Here is a 20,658-nt window from a genome sequence, read left to right on the forward strand (position 1 = left end):
TGACCAGTGAGTGGCCTGCCCCCAAGGAGGAAGAGCTACACCCCAACACCAGAGAGGTGAGTATAAATAGAACCGTAGTGACAGGACAGTCCTGCAGAATACGGGACGGTTGGGAGCTATGCGTACACACTCTGTGCTCCTCGTACACACGGCTCTGCTCCGTAAGCCTCGTACACATGTGGCTCTGCTTCGTACACCTTGTACACACGCTGCTCTGCTCCGTACACCTCGTAAACACGCTGCTCCGCTCCGTACACCTCGTACACACACGGCTCTGCTCCGTACACCTCGTACACACACGGCTCTGCTCCGTACACCTCGTACACGCGTGGCTCCGCTCCGTACACCTCGTACACGCGTGGCTCCGCTCCGTACACCTCGTACACGCGCGGCTCCGCTCCGTACACCTCGTACACGCGCGGCTCCGCTCCGTACACCTCGTACACGCGCGGCTCCGCTCCGTACACCTCGTACACGCGCGGCTCTGCTCCGTACACCTCGTACACGCGTGGCTCCGCTCCGTACACCTCGTACACGCGCGGCTCCGCTCCGTACACCTCGTACACGCGCGGCTCCGCTCCGTACACCTCGTACACGCGCGGCTCCGCTCCGTACACCTCGTACACGCGCGGCTCTGCTCCGTACACCTCGTACACGCGTGGCTCCGCTCCGTACACCTCGTACACACGTGGCTCCGCTCCGTACACCTCGTACACACGCGGCTCCGCTCCGTACACCTCGTACACACGCGGCTCCGCTCCGTACACCTCGTACACACGCGGCTCCGCTCCGTACACCTCGTACACACGCGGCTCCGCTCCGTACACCTCGTACACACGCGGCTCTGCTCCGTACACCTCGTACACACGCGGCTCCGCTCCGCACACCTCGTACACACGCGGCTCTGCTCCGTACACCTCGTACACACGCGGCTCTGCTCCGTACACCTCGTACACACACGGCTCTGCTCCGTACACCTCGTACACACACGGCTCCGCTCCGTACACCTCGTACACACGCGACTCCGCTCCGTACACCTCGTACACACGCGGCTCTGCTCCGTACACCTCGTACACACGCGGCTCTGCTCCGTACTCGTACACACACGGCTCCGCTCCGTACACCTCGTACACACACGGCTCCGCTCCGTACACCTCGTACACACGCGGCTCCGCTCCGTACACCTCGTACACGCGCGGCTCCGCTCCGTACACCTCGTACACGCGCGGCTCTGCTCCGTACGCCTCGTACACACGCGGCTCTGCTCCGTACACCTCGTACACACGCGGCTCTGCTACATCCACACTGTAAACCCCTCCTGACCCCACACATAAACTTCAGCTCATCCAGCACCATGACAACCAGCACAGCAGAGTCCTGCATCCACTGAGGCCCCTGATCATGTGACCCCTGACTCCTCCCCTCCTGTGACCTCATCACAGCTCCTGTGCGCACAGAGCAGCCATATATGTGGTGGCGGCTCTGCAGGTGGAGGTATGTGGAGACCCCATTACTGGGCGCAGGGGGCATTAACCCCTTCAGCACGGAGACTCTTTTGGGGTCTTGTGTTGCCCCTTTTTAAGAATCATAAGGTTTTTCTGTTTCCTGTAATAGATACATACGACCCAACTATGGAGACAGGAAGGGAGGAAACGTATTGTTCTCAGAGTACAGGACCCCTTTACTGGCCCCACAGTGTAATGCCCCCATTATGCCTCTTATGCAGGATGTATGATGCACCCACACAGTGTAATGCCCCCATTATGCCCCTTATGCAGGATGTATGTATGATCCCCCCACACAGTGTAATGCCCCCATTATGCCCCTTATGCAATATGTAAGATGCCCCCACACAGTGTAATGCCCCCATTATGCCCCTTATGCAGGATGTATGTATGATGCCCCCCACAGTGTAATGCCCCCATTATGCCCCTTATGCAGTATGTAAGATGCCCCCACACAGTGTAATGCCCCCATTATGCCCCTTATGCAGGATGTATGATGCCCCCACAGTGTAATGCCCCCATTATGCCCCTTATGCAGGATGTATGTATGATGCCCCCCACAGTGTAATGCCCCCATTATGCCCCTTATGCAGTATGTAAGATGCCCCCACACAGTGTAATGCCCCCATTATGCCCCTTATGCAGGATGTATGTATGATCCCCCCACACAGTGTAATGCCCCCATTATGCCCCTTATGCAATATGTAAGATGCCCCCACACAGTGTAATGCCCCCATTATGCCCCTTATGCAGGATGTATGTATGATGCCCCCCACAGTGTAATGCCCCCATTATGCCCCTTATGCAGTATGTAAGATGCCCCCACACAGTGTAATGCCCCCATTATGCCCCTTATGCAGGATGTATGTATGATGCCCCCCACAGTGTAATGCCCCCATTATGCCCCTTATGCAGTATGTAAGATGCCCCCACACAGTGTAATGCCCCCATTATGCCCCTTATGCAGGATGTATGATGCCCCCACACAGTGTAATGCCCCCATTATGCCCCTTATGCAGGATGTATGTATGATGCCCCCCACAGTGTAATGCCCCCATTATGTCCCTTATGCAGGATGTATGATGCCCCCACACAGTGTAATGCCCCCATTATGCCCCTTATGCAGGATGTATGATGCCCCCACACAGTGTAATGCCCCCATTATGCCCCTTATGCAGAATGTATGATGCCCCCACACAGTGTAATGCCCCCATTATGCCCCTTATGCAGGATGTATGTATGATGCCCCCCACAGTGTAATGCCCCCATTATGTCCCTTATGCAGGATGTATGATGCCCCCACACAGTGTAATGCCCCCATTATGCCCCTTATGCAGAATGTATGATGCCCCCACACAGTGTAATGCCCCTTATGCAGGATGTATGATGCCCCCACACAGTGTTATGCCCCTTATACAGTATGTATGATGCCCCCACACAGTGTAATGCCCCCATTATGCCCCTTATGCAGGATGTATGATGCCCCCCACAGTGTAATGCCCCCATTATGCCCCTTATGCAGTATGTATGATGCCCCCACACAGTGTAATGTTCCCCCAGTACCACCTGAGGTTTTACAGTTGGAATAATCCTTCTGGAATTGGTTTTCCCTTTGGCTGCTCCCCTACATCTATACTCTCGAGCATGTATACATGCATGTAGGGGAGCAGGCCTTACTAGATATCGAGGCTTTGTACAGTAATATACCGCATGAGGATGGTATCAGAGGAGTAAGACATTTCTTGAAATTGTGATCAATAGAGTGTAGCAGACTTAATGACTTCATGGAGGATCTTCTAAAATTGACTCTTACTCATAACTTCTTTCTTTTTGACAGGAAATACTTCCACCAGCTCAGGGGTACTGCGATGGGGAGCCCTTGTGCCCCGTCGTATGCTAAATTATTCCTGGACTGGTGGGAGGAATCCACAATATTCAGGGATGATCATAAGTGATGGCAGCCATATATTGGGGTATGGTATAGATATATTGACAACATTTTTATCATCTGGTCAGGGACGAGTGAACAATTTATTGAATTTGTCAGAGAACTCATCAATAGAGTCGGCCTGAGATTTACATTGGAGGTTAATTATAACCCTTTGCCTTTCCTGGATGTACTAATGAAGAAAAAACTGGATGGGACCCTAGGGACACTCATCTACCATAAACCTTCAAGCATTAATGGTCTATTTATGGTCTATGAAAGTGGGATAGCCACCACTCCCTCCTCCTAAAAAAAGGAATTCCCAAGAGCCAATTTTTATTGTTGAGAAGGAACTGTTCTAATGTCACAGATTTTAATATACAGGCAATAGACATGAAAACCAGATTCAGGGAAAAGGGTACTCCTGGTACATTTTGGATTCCTCATGATAGTTTGCAGAAAAGCGGGAGAGACAGACACTCCTCCATACCTAACCAAGACACCAAGAAAAAGATGGCATAACACGAGTAATAGGAAGTTATGACAATAAGAGTGACCACTTCTTTAATATCCTCAGAAAACACTGGGATATACTTGTGGCCGACCCAGACCTGAGGGTGCTGTGTGATCTACTCCCACAATAACTTCCAGAAAGGGTCAGTACAATTAGGGGCCGTTTAGTGAATAGTTTCTACTAAAAACCTGCACTCAAGTGGACTTGGCTGGATAGAAGAGTCTGCGGTTTCTTTAGATGTGGAGAATGTTGCACATGTAATTGCATGAGACCATGTAAATCTTTCTTGAATTTCTCCATGGGTAATACCTTTTTTAAGGGATTATTGCAACTGTAAAACTTCAGGACTTATATATGGCCACATGCACCTGCCCCCTAGATTATGTAGGCACGACTTAGAGGGAGTCTGGAAGGAGAGTGGGGGAGCATTTGGTCGATATATATGCAATGGTTGGGACACCTCATTAGCGAGACACCTGAACAGTATACATCGAGGTGAAACCGGAGACCTTCTTTTGTATCATTGAGGTGTTTAAGCCCAATTTGAGAGGTAGTGATCACAACAGATGTATCCTCAAAAAAGGAAAATGAGTGGATTTCCATACTGAATCCAATAGCCCCTAAGGGACTCAATAAGCAAAATTTCCTATGCCTGTTTTGTATGAATACAGTTCCATTCTGGATTACATTTTTGGATTTTATACTCTACCCATTGCTACTCAGTTCCCTGTGAATGGGGTTCACATATAGTTGTACTTCATCGAGATATCTGAGCTAGTGATGGGCTAGCCCTAAAATGCTCGGGTGCCCGATGATCGGGTCAAGCACATTGGAATGCTCAGGTGCCCGACCTGAGCAACGAGCCCAATGTACACTGTGCAGAATTATTAGGCAAGTTGTATTTTAGAGGATTATTTTTATTATTGATCAACAACTATGTTCTCAATCAACCGAAAAGACTCATAAATATCCAAGCTTAATATTTTTGGAAGTTGGAGTGTTTTTTTTTTTAGATTTAGCTATTTTAGGAGGATATCTGTTTATGCAGGTAACTATTAGGCTATGTGCCCACGATGTAGAAATGAAGCAGAAAATTTCTGCAGCATTTCTGCATCTCCCTGGCAGAAAAAACGCATGCAGATTGACGAGCGCTTTCCAGGCGATAGCATCACTTGGAAAGTGCTTGACAACTAGGTCACACTGTATAAATCCATGCAAATAGCATGGATTTATACAGTGTGAACCGTAAAAATTAAAACAAATAAAACTATACTCACCCCCGAAGCCCCGGCGTGGCTGCAGCGCTCGTTCCTGTCTGCTTCCTGGATGCCGGCATATCGCGAGACAGAGCGGTGAAGGACCTGCGGTCACATGACTGTGACGTCACCGCAGGTCCTTCAGCGATGCCGGCATTCAGAGAGAAGCCTTCGGAAAGGTGAGTATAAACTTTATTTGTTATTTTATTCCTTTTTCACAGGTACAATGGTACCCAGGTCTGGATGAGAGTCATCTCTCCTCCAGAACTGGGTACCATCCGCACATAGAGACGCATAGAAGCCGCTTGTACAAATGTACAGTCGCGTTTTCTATGTGTCTCAATGCAAGTCAATGGCGGGAGTTCCGCTGCGCTTCCGCAAAATTAAATGACATGCTGCGGATTTTTGTACGCAGCATAAATGCTGCGGAAAAATCCGCAGCATGTGCATAGAACATGCGGAATCCCCTTGGGGACCATGGGGTGCGGATTACCTAGCGTTTCACAAGCATTTATGCTGCGGAAATTCCGCAGCATAAACGCTTGAAAAACGCTATGTGGGCACCCAGCCTTACTGTGCAGAATTATTAGGCAACTTAATAAAAACCAAATATAATCCCATCTCACTTGTTTATTTTCACCAGGTAAACCAATATCAGTGCACAAAATTTAGAAATAAACATTTCTGACATGCAAAAACAAAAGCCAAAAAAATTAGTGATCAATATAGCAACCTTTCTTTATGATGACACTCAACAGCCTTCCTTTCATAGATTCTGTCAGTTGCTTGATCTGTTTTCGATCAACATTGCGTGCAGCAGTCACCACAGCCTCCCAGACACTGTTCCGAGAGGTGTACTGTTTTCCCTTCCTGTAGGTCTCACATTTTATGATGGACCACAGGTTCTCTATGGCGTTCAGATCAGGTGAACAAGGCAGCCATGTCATTATTTTTTCTTCTTTTAGACCTTTACTGGCCAGCCACGCTGTGGAGTAGTTGGATGCATGTGATGGAGCATTGTCCTGCATGAAAATCATGTTTTTCCTGAACGATACCGACTTCTTACTTACCACTGCTTGAAGAAGTTGTCTTCCAGAAACTGGCAGTAGGTCTGGGAGTTGAGCTTCACTCCATCCTCAACCCTAAAAGGTCCCACAAGTTCATCTTTGATGATACCAGCCCATACCAGTACCCCACCTCCACCTTGCTGGCGTCTGAGTCGGAGTGGAGCTCTCTGCCCTTTATTGATCCAGGCTCTGGCCCATCAAGAGTCACTCTCATTTCATCAGTCCATAAAACCTTTGAAAAATCAGTCTTAAGATATTTCTTGACCTATTCTTGACGTTTTATCTTATGTTTCTTGTTCAAAGGTGGTCGTTTTTCAGCCTTCCTTACCTTGGCCATGTCCCTGAGTATCGCACACCTTGTGCTTTTTGATACTCCAGTAACGTTGCAGCTCTGAAATATGGCAAAACGGGTGGCGAATGGCATCTTGGCAGCTTCACGCTTGATTTTCCTCAATTCATGGACAGTTATTTTGCGCCTTTTTTGGCAACACGCTTCTTGCGACCCTGTTGGCTATTTGCCATGAAACGCTTGATTGTTCTCTGATCACGCTTCAAAAGTTTGGAAATTTCAAGACTACTGCATCCCTCTGCAAGACATCTCACAATTTTGGACCTTTCAGAGCCCGTCAAATCTCTCTTCTGACCCATTTTGCCAACGGAAAGGAAGTTAACTAATAATTAAGCACACCTTATATAGAGTGTTGATGTCATTAGTCAACACCCCTCCTCATTACAGAGATGCTCATCACCAGATTTACTTAATTGGTAGTTGGCTCTCAAGCCTATGCAGCTTAGAGTAGGACAACATGTATAAAAAGTATCATGTGATCAAAATACTCATTTGCCTAATAATTCTGCACGCGGTGTAAGTCTATGGGAAACTCGAGCTTTTTTCCAGTGTCTCCCCAAGAGGGACTAAAAATTGCCAAAATCGATGGGAACAGTGCTCAAATGGCATGGGAAGACCCCTGGAAGCATTTCTGACACCCAGGTCACTGCTGTCAACAATGTTGTCAGAGTTATTACGCCACTTTTACGGACTCACAATAAAACATACAAAAACAAAATGGATTTTCCTGGGATTTATGTTAATGAACATCCTTTCCAGGGTAATGACTTGTATATAAGGCAAAATAAATAACCAAAAACAAAAATACTCCTCCACCTTATAGGCTATCTTTCACACGTAGTGCTTTTGAATCGTGACAAATGCTTTCACCAGGAAATGTCATTTTAACATTTTACAACCTTATCTGGCCATGTGGTGTGTGAGACATGATCAGACACATCCTGTTTCATTTATGAAGGAGGGACTCTGAAAGTCACAAAGCCTATTTTTATAGGGCCATCAGGCGACCTTTACTATTCTTAAAGGGCCAGCAATCGGCCCTCACTATTCTTAGAGAACCATTAGCCGGCTATGCTTTGTTGTTCCCATTACTAAAGAGTGGGTCTCCTATACTGTTATTGCATATGCAGTGAGTGGCAGGGCTGCCCAAAATTTGGACGCACCCCAATATCCCTTTGAAAATTTGGACGCACCCCAATACCCCTTTGAAGAGACTTAGAGGAGGGCCTCCTGAAAACAATGCTCCCATTATTAGAAAGTTGGTCTCCCATTGTGTTTGCCTATGTAGTGAATGCAAGGGTTTTCAAAAATTTGGAGGCACTCCAATGCCCCTTGGAAGAAACGTGGAGGTCAGAGGGCCTCCTGAAAACAATGTTCCCATTATTAGGAAGTGGGTCTTCCATTGTGTTTGCCTATGCAGTGAATGCAAGGGTTGACAAAAATTTGGAGGCACTTCAATGCCCCTTGGAAGAGACATGGAGGTCAGAGGACCTCCTGAAAACAATGCTCCCATTATTAGAAAGTGAGTCTTCCCTTGTGTTTGCCCATGCAGTGAATGCAAAGGTTGCCAAAAATTTGGAGGCACTCCAATGCCCCTTGGAAGAGATGTGGAGGTCAAAGGGCCTCCTGAAAACAATGATCCCATTATTAGGAAGTGGGTCTTCCATTGCGTTTGCCTATGCAGTGAATGCAAGGGTTGCCAAAAATTTGGAGGCACTCCAATGCCCTTTGGAAGAGATGTGGAGGAGGGCCTCATAAAAAAATGTTACCATTAGAAAGGAGCAGGTCTCCTATACTTGTAATGCCCATGTACTAAGTGTATGGGCTGACAAACATTTATCCCTGGGGGGTTTACATGAACATACTGTATAAAAAATTTTTTTTACGGGCATCATAAACACCCTTCAAAAAAAATTATGTGGGTGTTGCATCACGGACCACGCTCACCCTGGTAATATGTTGGTGGAGGATGAGGATAAGGAGGAGGACAAGAGCAAATAGCCCAAATCAGGAAGCGTATACCCATGTGTGGGTGTGAAGAGGTGCATAGGAATGCATCTCCCAAAAAAGACACTGGATTTGAGTTTATGTTACGCTGCTATCATTCGGTGGTGTTGAGAAGTCTGGCCCAATCCAGCCCTTGTTCATTTTTATAAGAGTCAGCCTGTCAGCATTTTCAGTTGTCAGGCGGATGCGCTTATCAGTTATAATTCCACCAGAGGCACTAAAAACCCTCTCAGATAAAATGCTACAGTGGTGGCCAAAAGTATTGGCACCCCTGCAATTCTGTCAGATAATACTCAGCTTCTTCCTGAAAATGATTGCAATCACATTCTTTGGTATTATTATCTTCATTTAATTTGTCTTCTATGAAAAAACACAAAAAGAATTGTCCTAAAGCCAAATTGGATACAATTCCACACCAAACCTAAAAAAGGGGTGGACAAAAGTATTGGCACTGTTTGAAAAATCATGTGATGCTTCTCTAATTCATGTAATTAACAGCACCTGTAACTTACCTGTGGCACCTAACAGGTGTTGGCAATAACTAAATCACACTTGCAGCCAGTTAACATGGATTAAAGTTGACTCAACCTCTGTCCTGTGTCCTTGTGTGTACCACATTGAGCATGGAGAAAAGAAAGAAGACCAAAGAACTGTCTGAGGACTTGAGAAACCAAATTGTGAGGAAGCATGAGCAATCTCAAGTCTACAAGTCCATCTCCAAAGACCTGAATGTTCCTGTGTCTTCCGTGCGCAGTGTCATCAAGAAGTTTAAAGCCCATGGCACTGTGGCTAACCTCCCTAGATGTGGACGGAAAAGAAAAATTGACGAGAAATTTCAACGCAAGATTGTGCGGATGGTGGATAAAGAACCTCGACTAACATCCAAACAAGTTCAAGCTGCCCTGCAGTCCGAGGGTACAACAGTGTCAACCCGTACTATCCGTCGGCATCTGAATGAAAAGGGACTGTATGGTAGGATACCCAGGAAGACCCCACTTCTTACCCCGAGACATAAAAAAAGCCAGGCTGGAGTTTGCCAAAACTTACCTGAGAAAGCCTAAAATGTTTTGGAAGAATTTTCTCTGGTCAGATGAGACAAAAGTAGAGCTTTTTGGCAAAAAGAATCAACATAGAGTGTACAGGAAAAAATAAGAGGCATTCAAAGAAAAGAACACGGTCCCTAACAGTCAAAAATGGCGGAGGTTCCCTGATGTTTTGTGGTTGCTTAGCTGCCTCTGGCACTGGACTGCTTGACCGTGTGCATGGCATTATGAATTCTGAAGACTACCAACATATTTTGCAGCATGTAGGGCCCAGTGTGAGAAAGCTGGGTCTCCCTCAGAGGTCATGGGTCTTCCAGCAGGACAATGACCCAAAACACACTTCCAAAAGCACTATAAAATGGTTTGAGAGAAAGCACTGGAGACTTCTAAGGTGGCCAGCAATGAGTCCAGACCTGAATCCCATAGAACACCTGTGGAGAGATCTCAAAATGGCAGTTTGGAGAAGGCACCCTTCAAATATCAGGGACCTGGAGCAGTTTGCCAAAGAAGAATGGTCTACAATTCCAGCAGAGCATTGTAAGAAACTCATTGATGGTTACCGGAAGCGGTTGTTCGCAGTTATTTTGGCTAAAGGTTGTGCAACCAAGTATTAGGCTGAGGGTGCCAATACTTTTGTCTGGCCCATTTTTGGAGTTTTGTGTGAAATGATCAATGATTTGATTTTTGCTTCATTCTCTTTTGTGTTTTTTCCTTGCAAGCAAATTAAATGAAGATAATAAGACCAAAGAATTTGTGATTGCAATCATTTTCAGGAAGAAACTGAGTATTATCTGACAGAATTGAAGGGGTGCCAATACTTTTGGCCACCACTGTAGCTCCAAGACGAAGAGAGCCATTTCATTTCACATAAGCAGCTTGGATGCCCAATAATAATAAGGCACAGAGGAATCACAGAGGACGTTGGTACGGTCGGCAAGGTACTCCCTCAGCATCTTCCCAAACTTTGCACCCCTTGTGAAAGTACCCCACGCCTCAGGGCCTGTGCGATGGGATGGGCTGAGAAAATTTTCCCAGAACTTTTACAGTGTTCCCCTGCCTCTGCTGGATTGGAGTTGTGTCTCTCTCACCTGTAGTCCTTGGTTGTCCAACGAACTGTGACCTCTGCCGTCATCGTTTTCAGATGGGAATTTTTTTAATAGTTCCGCAACAAGGGCCTTCTGGTACTGCCACATTTTTGTAGACCTGTCCGCCTCAGGAATAAGAGATATAAAGTTCTCCTTGTAGCGTGGGTCTGGAAGTGTCACCAACCAGTAATGACTGTCACACAAAATTTTGAGAACGCGAGGGTCATGGGAAAGGCAACGTAAAATAAACTCAGCCATGCGTGCCAGACTGCTAACAGGCAAGACTTCCGTGTCCTCACCAAGAGGACGACTGACCATGCTCTCCACCTCCTCCTCCTCTCTGTCCTCAGGCCATCCACGCTGAACAGATGGTATTACAGTTGTGCAGGTAGTACCGTCTATAGCGCAGGAAACTAGCGCCTGTTCTTCCTCCTCCTACTCCTCTTCCTCATTGTCACCCAATCCACGTTGGGATGAGATGAGGCTGGGCTGTGTGTAATCACCATGTATGGTTCCTTGCTCCATCTCATTGTTCTCCACTTGCAATGCATCCTCTTTGATTGTGAGCAGAGAGCGTTTCAGAAGACAGAGAAGCAGGATGGTGATGCTAATTATGGCTTCATCACCGCTCACCATCTTGTTGGAGTCATCAAAGTTTTGGAGGATGGTACATATGTCTGACATCCATGTCCACTCCTGAGGTCTTGTGTGGAGTCTGAACTAAATATAGACGGCCTTGTTGATGCTGGTTCTCAACAACTGCCCTCTTCTGCTCACAAATCCTTCCCAGCATCTGCACTGTGGGGACATCACACACCAGTCTGTGAGCCGGAAGCTGCAAACGCTGCTGAAACACGGCAAGGGCTGCGGAAGCTGTAGGTGACTTTCTAAAATGGGCACACCGGCGGCGTATTTTAAAAAGCTGATCCGGAAGCTCCGGGTAGGATTTGAGAAACCGCTGAACCACGAGGTTAAGCACATGGGCCAGGCATGGTACGTGTGTGAGTTTGCCTTGCCTCAGAGCCGCCACTAGGTTCCGGCCATTGTCACACACGACTATGCCTGGCTGTAGGTTCAGCGGTGTGAGCCAAAGATCTGCCTGCTCTTTCAGAGCGGTCCACAACTCAGCATTGTTTGTCACCTAAGCATATTAGCTTCAGCACAGCCTGTTGCCGCTTGGCCGAGGCAGTGCTTCCAGCTTGTGACTGATGTGGTCATTTCGGAAATGGAGGCTGAGATGCAGGAGCTGTAGACTGTGGGGGCAACCCTGATTGACCTAAAGGCCGCAATCTTAGGCGTCGGGAGGACGTGTTCCATCCCAAGGTCCGACTGGGTCCCGGCTTCCACTATGTTAACCCAGTGTGCCGTCAGCAAGATGTACCGTTCCCTGCCCACGAGCACTTGTCCATGTGTCCCTGGTTAGGAGTACTTTCACGGTAACTGCATTATTGAGGGCACGGCTAATGTTTTGGGACACGTGCTTATGTAATGCGGGGACAGCACGCCGGGAGAAATAGTGGCGGCTGGGGACCTAGGGACGGCCACCGCCATCAGATTGCTGAATGCTTCTGTCTCCATGAGCCTAAAAGGCAACATTTCGAACGCAAACAGTCACGAAATGTGGGAATTTAGTAGAGTGGCCTGTGGGGCGTTGGCTGCGTATTTGCTCTTGCGTTTTAAGGACTGGGGTATGCACAACTGAACGCTGCACTGGTACAAGGATGTGGACATGCTTCCTGACCCTGCTACTTGAGAGTGTGCAATTACAGGTGCAGGGCAGGAGGCATCTTCGCATGCACCATGGACAGGTGCTTTGCTGCCATGTGCCTGATCATGGTGGTGGTGGTCAGGCTGGTAGTTTTGCCATCCCTGATGCTGATGCTGGCCTGGTAGGTGGTGCAAATGGCCTTTGTGTGGTTATCGGCAGAGTCTTTAAAAAACAACCAGACTCGGGAAGACCTAACAGTTGTACTGGCAACTTCCTTCGTGTTGGTGTTACGGTGAACGTTTGCCTGCCTTCTGTCTGCGGCCACCACACTACTTCTTCCTGCCTGTTGGCATGCTCTGCCTCCCTCCCCCTGTGTCCTGCTGTCCTCGCTCTTCCACTTCCGCACCCTGGTCCTCCTTTTGAATTTCTGGCAATTGTGTCTCCTCATCGTCCACCTCTTGTGACACTTGTCGCCTTCGTGTGACCGTGGCTGCTCAAATATTTGGGCATCGCTACATGTGATCTCCTCTTGCCCCTCTCAAGTGGACTGGGCAAGAGACCCGAATCTATAAATGGAAAAGTGAACAGCTCTTCGGAGTGTCCAAGTGTGGGATCTGTTGTCTCCAGGCACTCTGCATTATCTGCTATTCAACCAACCTTTTGACACTGCTCTGGGTTCAATAGTGGTGTGCTGCGGTCCCCTAGGCATTGGTACAGGAAGGACAGGCGAGAAGATATGGGTGTTTGTTGTGGCACAATTTCAGCTTGCCCACGGCCTCGGCCTCTGCATGCACCATCACCATTACGCCCAGTTCCCCGTCCCTTGCCACGGGCCTTGCCCATTTTAAATGGAGGCCAATATCTTCCACACTCACTACAAATGGCTGAATTTGGAGCGAAGTTATATGTGATCTATGTGACGGAGAAACCACAGTTTTAAATACCTGGCCTGTAGGTAACTATTTTAAACAGCAAACCGGTGTCAAACACTTCGCTGACACACTGAAACAAATTTTTAATGGAGGCCAGAAATGGTAGTATTTTCTGAAAACGTATATATGATCCGTGTGACGGAGAAAATACAGTTTTAAATAGCTGGATTTTTAGCACTGTATTATTGAAAGGACCTGGCTGTATTCTGCAGTGCCAACAAGCAAATGTCGCAGAAAAACTGTGTTCTCTGGATTGTTTTTTAAGCAAATAATGAGGATTAAGATCCAAAAAAAAAGTATTCCTGGCCCCTGAGACCTGGGCCTTTGTATAGAAATATCTAACAGCAGCAGAAGGCAGAATTGGAATGGAGCCTCTTGTGCTATATGCACTGCAGTCTGCTATATACACTGCCTGCCTGCCTATGTACACTGCCTGCCTGATATCTCTGAAGATGGATTAGTCCTCACGACTGTTTGTTGAGATGCATATGTTTGGATCTGTTCTACCTACACTACCTAATAAACAAGCGAATCTCTCCCTAGCTCAGCAGTACCTCTCCCTACTCTGCCTGATTGCGGAGTAGACTGACGAGTACAGCGGCGCCAGGTCTGATATAGACCTGATGACGCTGTGCGGCCAGCCAATCACTGTAATGCCACAACCAACATGGCTGCGGCATTACAGTGAGTGATAAGCTATCCCTGCATGTTCATTGGCTCTGTAAAGAGAGCCAAACATGCAGGGAGGGGACCCGAGCATCCGCCCGAGCATCTCGCAAGTACTCAGCGAGCTCCAAGCATCTCGAGTACTGAGATGCTCGGGCGAGTACCGAGTACTTGCGAGTATGCTCGCTCATCACTAATCTGAGCTTCTATATCAGAATTGTGTTATCAGTTATTTCCCACATATACTATTTAGTAATTAACAAGTGTGGTGATCCTTTTGTGTCTCTAATTATGTATTAGTGGTCAAATTTGACCATTTAGGAATATACTATGGGCTATTGTAGATGGAAGTGACCCAAAGTGTACATATACTGTATATACAGTGTGGAAAATAAGTATTTGACATACTATTTTGCCAGTTTTCCCACCTACAAAGAATGGAGAGGTCTCTAATATTTATTGTAGGTACACATCAACTGTGGAAGAATCTAAAAATAAAAAACAGAATATCACATTGTATGATTTTTAAATAATTAAATTACATTTTATTGCATGAAATAAGTAATTGATCATCTACCAACCTGCAAGAATTCTGGCTCTCACAGACCTGTTAATTTTTCCTTAAGAAGCCCTCCTACTCTTCTCTTCTTACCTATATTAATTGCTCCTTTGTTACATGTATAAAAGACACCTGTCCACACACTCAATCAATCAGACTCCAACCTCTCCCCCATGGCCAAGACCAAAGAGCTATGTAAGGACACCAGGGACAAAATTGTAGACCTACACAAGGCTGAGATGGGCTACAGGACAATTCGCGAGCAGCTTGGTGAGAGGGCAACAATTGTTGGCACAATTATTAGTGATGCGCGAACGTGCTCGGATAAGGGGTTATCCAAGCATGCTTTGGTGCTAACTGAGTATCTTTGGCGTACTCTAAAAACATGTTCGCATTACCATGACTTCATGTCTCGTGGCTGTTAGACATCCAAAACATATGCAGGGATTGCCTGTTTGTTAGGCAATCCCTGTATGTGTTGTAGGTGTCTAACAGCCATGAGACATGCAGCCACGGCGAAACAAACATATTTTTTTAGCATGTAGATTATTTATTATCAGAAAATGGAACAAATACAAGATGACTGTCAATCTTCCTCAGCCTGAGGCTCCATGCTACATTTCGCCTCGTGCGGTAAGGATGATTCTGAGAAAGGTCTGGAATTCGTCCAGAACTACATGGTAGGACCTGGTCAATCATCTGAAGAGAGCTGGGAACACAGTAACAAACATTACCGTTAGTAACACACCATGATGTCATGGATTAAAATCCTGCAGGGCACCCAAGGTTCCCCTGCTCACACCAGCACATGTCCAGGCCTGTTTGAAGTTCGGCAGTGACCATCTGGATGATCCAGAGGAGGCATGGGAGAAGGTCATGTGTATCAGATGAGACCAAATAGAACTTTTTGGAATCAACTCCCCTCGCCGTGTTTGGAAGAAGAAGGATGAGTACAACCCCAAGAATACCGTTGCAACTGTGAAGCATGGTGGGGGGAAACATCATACTTTGCGGGTGCTTTTCTGCAAAGAGGATAGGAAGACTGCACCTTATTAAAGGGAGGATGGGGTCATGTATCTCGAGATTTTGCCCAACAACCTAATTCCCTCAGTAAGAGTATTGAAGATGGGTCGTAGCTGGGTCTTCCAGCATGACAATGACCTTAAACACACAGACAGGGCAACTATGGAGTGGCTCCGTAAGAAGCATTTCAAAGTCCTGGACTGGCCTAGCCAGTCTCGAGACCTGAACCCAATAGAAAATCTTTGGAGGCAACTGAAAATGTTGTGCATCGACAGCCCCGAAACCAAAAAGATCTGGAGCAGATCTGTATGGAGGAGTGGGCCAAAATCCCTGCTGCAGTGTGTGCAAAGCTGGCCAAGAACTACAGGAAACGTCTAACCACTCTAATTGCCAACAAAGGTTTCTGTACCAAATATTAATTTCGGTTTTTCTTTTCTATCAAATTCTTATTTCATGCAATAAAATGCAAATTAATTATGTAATAACCATACAATGTGATTTTCTGGATTTTTTTTCAAGATTCTGCCTCTCACAGTTGAAGTCTACCTGCGATAAAAATTACAGACCTCTCCATTCTTTGTAGGTGGGAAAGCTTGCAAAATCCGCAGAGTATCAAATACTTAATTTCCACTCTGTATGTATGTTGGTGTGTGTGTTGCTGTGGTAGCCCTTTCAAGAAGAGCTAATTTGGATTAAGATATATTATCTCTAAATCTGCCATTTTTGTTCAAATGAAATAAATACGATGCATTGGAGAAAGAAAATAACACACAGCCAGTGTCTGAGTGTATAATTCTTGTCTGCTCTCAGAGCACAAGCAACACGTATGGACAAATTCACAAATAAATGTGGTCTCCGACTGGGAAGGAGGTTACATCCATGCATGTAAAGGACATATGTATACAAAATAAAAGGACACCTGTGCCAGAAATTCATAACCCCATTGACATAGCTGAAGCATTTCGTTGCTGTTATAGCTCGCTGTATAATATTCATGGACAATACCACGACATGCCACCTAATATTCTTGAAACAAAATATGGACACTGCTTTTCCTTCCAGACAGACCCCTGAGCAGGATTTACTAGACAAAGCTTTCACTGAACAAGAGATAGGAGAGGCCAATAAATCATTCCCTATCGGGAAGAGCCCTGGGCCAGATGGATTCAATAATAGATTTTATAAGATATTTGTACCCATGTTATTACCATTTTAGCCGAAGAGCTCAATAATATCTCAGAAGACTCCCCTCCTTTGCCCCCAATCAGTTAAGAGTCATATAATGGTTTTTCTCAAAGCCTGGAAAAGAACCAAATGCCTGCCCTAATATTCATCCAATATCATTCATTAATGTAGATGTCAAAATATTCTCTAAAATAATTGCACCATGGCTCTCCCACTACCTACCCTCAATTGTTAGCAGCAATCAGGTTGGCTGCATTAAAGGTAGAGAGGCTCGTGATAATACGGATAAAACATTGTTAATTTCACATGCAAAAAAAAACCAGGGGATCCCAATGTGCCTTGTTTTTGTCAACACTGAAAAGGCGTTCAACAGAGTGCACTGGACTTTCTTGAAGAGCATATTGCCACAGATTGAGTTGAGCTCTTTCTTGTTATCTAAAATTCTATCCTTCACTGACCCTAAAGTGATAGGGTAACCGGCCTTCTATCTGACACATTTTCTATTAAAAAGGGGACGAGACAAGCGTGTCCCTTATCACCTCTGCTATACACATTGATGATGGAACATTTAGCTGTAGAATTACATAAAATTCCTGATATTAGTGGAGTTACTATAGGCTCACACAGCGTCGGACTGGAGTACATTGGGCCCACCAGAGAAAATCATTCTTGGGGCCCACTACGTAGCTACATAGAAATAAATATAAGACCTCCAATTGTGTGGTAACACGCTAATATCAGGGTATAATATAAGATAGTACACTTCTTATTGTTATAGAAAGAGATGGCGCCCACATTTTGGTGCAAACTCAATGATAAATGTCCCCTGATGTGTAATAACAGCTAAACCAATGTTTTATAGCACCAGCGTAGTGGATGGGATTTTATGACATCTCATCCATACGCTGAGAAAATCCAGAGCGTGAATTAACCGATGCTGCGGATATTCACCACCGACTTCATCCTTTGCAATACAAAAGGATCAAGTCAGGCTACATTCCCACAGAGTGAAGCCGCTGCGGCCCGACACTGCAGTGGAGTCGCAGCACTTCCGCCCTCATTATGCTAATGAGCAGCGCCATTTTTTTTTTCTCCTGTGGACTTTCCTAATAGATGTTAGTCTATTGGGAAAGTCCACATGTGGACCCGCAAGAGAAATTGACATGCTGTGGATCTGAAAGACGTGCCACTTGTCAGAATCCGCGGGTGATCCGCAGCCTGAGATGCACACATAGTGGACATGGGATTTCTAGAAATCCCATCCACTATGCTTTAACATCTGGCCACTGCAGTTTTGACACTGCATAAACACACAGTTTCAAAACCGCAGAGAATCCTGAACGTGGGAACATAGCCTCAGTGGTAAAGGTGAACCAGCAGTAAAGACAACAATATCTGCACTATATCTGTGTGGATATTACCGCTGTTAATTTGCTATGGGTTTTCCATTGTAGAAATTCTGCAGCAAATGCATAATGTGAATGTATCCACTAATAGTGGTGGGGGCCCTAAATCACTTATGTATGGCGTTATTAGTGATATAAAAAAAGAGCTTTCCCTTACTTAAATCTCTCTGCCACATTTAAGGCCATAACTTCTTATCAAGGGCCTCACTTTGCTAGTAACTTTTAGTAAGACTTTTAGTAAGTCAGGGGTGATACAGGGAGAGGGGACTAAGTCAGTCATGGGTGATACAGGGAGAAGGGGCTAAGTCAGTCAGGGGTGATACAGGGAGAGGGGGCTAAGTCTGTCTGAGGTGATAAAGGGAGAGAGGTCACATGGGTTGATACAAGAAAGGGGTCGCAGTCAGAGGTGATACAGGGAGAGGGGGCTCAGGTCAGGGATGATACAGGGAGAGGAGGTGCAGTCAGGGGTGATACAGGGAGAGGGGGCTCAGGTCAGGGGTGATACAGGGAGAGAAGGTGCAGTCAGGGTGATACGAGGAGAGGGGGCTCAGGTCAGGGGTGATAAGGGGAGAGGGGGCTCAGGTCAGGGGTAATACGGGGGATGAGGATCAGTTAGGGGGTGCAGTCAGGTGTGATACAGGGAGGGGGTGCAGCCAGGGGTGATATGGAGGGAAAAGCCTCAGTCAGAGGGGATAAGGGAATGGGGTGCACCGTGCAGTCAGTCAGTTGTGAAAGGGGCGATGAGGGAATATGGCCCCCATTCATCCTTAAGTAACTTAACCCCTTCCCCTCTATCATCCCTGACTAAAGGCCCCCCCATTTGTATTTACTCACTGTTAGGCTGGCAGGGGGGACCTCCTTCAATCATTGCCAGCAGCTGTAAGGCTGCGTGCCCACTATGCGTTTTTCAAGCGTTTTTGCCGCGGAATTTCCGCAGCGAAAACGCTTGATAATACATGCCCCATGGTCCCCAATGAGAATCCGCATGTGCTGTGCACATGCTGCGGAAATTTCCGATGCGGGTATCATTGCGGAAAAATACGCAGCATGTCCATTATTTTTGCGGACACGCAGCGTAATTGCCGCCATTGACTTGCATTGAAATGCTTAACATCCGTATGTATACATGTATACATGCGGATGTTAATGCGGTTCAATGTGTGGATGGTACCCGGGGCTGGAGAAGAGGAGACTCTCACCTCCAGACCCAGGTACCATGGTACCTGTAAAAAAAAGAATTTAAAATAAAAAATAAATATTTATTTACATAGAATTATATAGAAGGTTTGCTGTGTCTGTTAACGTAGTGTCCAGAGGCTGGAGGCGCTACCAGGAGACAGGCCAGTACACCAGGAGACGTGGAGGGAGCCATAGGAGGGCAACAACCCAGCAGCAGAACTGTTACCTCCTCCTTTGTGCAAGGAGGAACAGGAGGAGCACTGCCAGAGCCCTGCAAAATGACCTCCAGCAGGCCACAAATGTGCATGTGTCTGCACAAACGGTTAGAAACCAACTCCATGAGGGTGGAATGAGGGCCCGTCGTCCATATATGGGGGTTGTGCTCACAGCCAAACACAATGCAGGATGCTTGGCATTTGCCACAGATCACCAGGATTGGCAAAGTCGCCACTGGCGCCCTGTGCTTTTCACACATGAAAGCAGGTTCACACTGAGCACATGTGACAGAGTCTGGAGACGCCGTGGAGAGCGATCTGCAGCCTGCAACATCCTTCAGCATGAACGGTTTGGCAGTGGGTCAGTAATGGTGTGGGGTGGCATTTCTTTGGAGGGCCGCACAGCCCTCCATGTGCTCGCCAGAGGTAGCCTGACTGCCATTAGGTACAGAGATGAGATCCTCACACCCCTTGTGAGACCATATGCTGGTGCGCTTGGCCCTGGGTTCCTCCTAATGCAGGACAATGGCAGATCTCATGTGGTTGGAGTGTGTCAGCAGTTCCTGCAAGATGAAGGCATTGAAGCTATGGACTGGCCCGCCCTTTCCCTAGACCTGAATCCGATTGAGCACATCTGGGACATCATGTCTCGTTCCATCCACCAACGTCACGTTGCAGCACAGACTGTCCAGGAGTTGGCGGATGCTTTAGTCCAGGTCTGGGAGGAGATCCCACAGGAGACCATCCGCAACCTCATCAGGAGCATGCCCAGGCATTGTAGGGAGGTCATACAGGCACGTGGAGGCCACACACAATACTGAGCCTCATTTTGACTTGTTTTAAGGACATTACATTAACCTTGGATCAGCCTGTAGTGTGTTTTTCCACTTTAATTTTGGGGGTGACTCCAAATCCAGGCCTCCATTGGTTAATACATTTGATTTCCATTAATGATTTATGTGTGATTTTGTTGTCAGCACATTCAACTTTGTACAGAACAAAGTATTCAATGAGAATATTTCATTCATTCAG

The 20,658-nt window shown here is 46.6% G+C and overlaps 1 protein-coding gene across 4 annotated transcripts in view; it reads left to right on the top strand.

Annotated features, from left to right (window-relative positions):
• Positions 1-1,409: 1,409 nt before the first annotated feature.
• The window catches only part of LOC141176107 (uncharacterized), a 31,238-nt gene continuing 11,989 nt past the window's right edge, over positions 1,410-20,658 (top strand). For 3 of the 4 annotated variants that reach the window (XM_073660099.1, XM_073660098.1, XM_073660101.1), the window contains exon 1: positions 1,410-1,494. The gene's annotated coding sequence lies outside the window, so the exon portion shown is untranslated. The remainder of the gene's footprint in view (positions 1,495-20,658) is intronic. The other variant, XM_073660100.1, reaches the window with a different exon arrangement.

This window comes from Phyllobates terribilis, unplaced genomic scaffold (assembly GCF_046119375.1).
Source record: "Phyllobates terribilis strain yellow unplaced genomic scaffold, ASM4611937v1 Scaffold_17__1_contigs__length_24005725, whole genome shotgun sequence".
NCBI lineage: Eukaryota > Metazoa > Chordata > Amphibia > Anura > Dendrobatidae > Phyllobates > Phyllobates terribilis.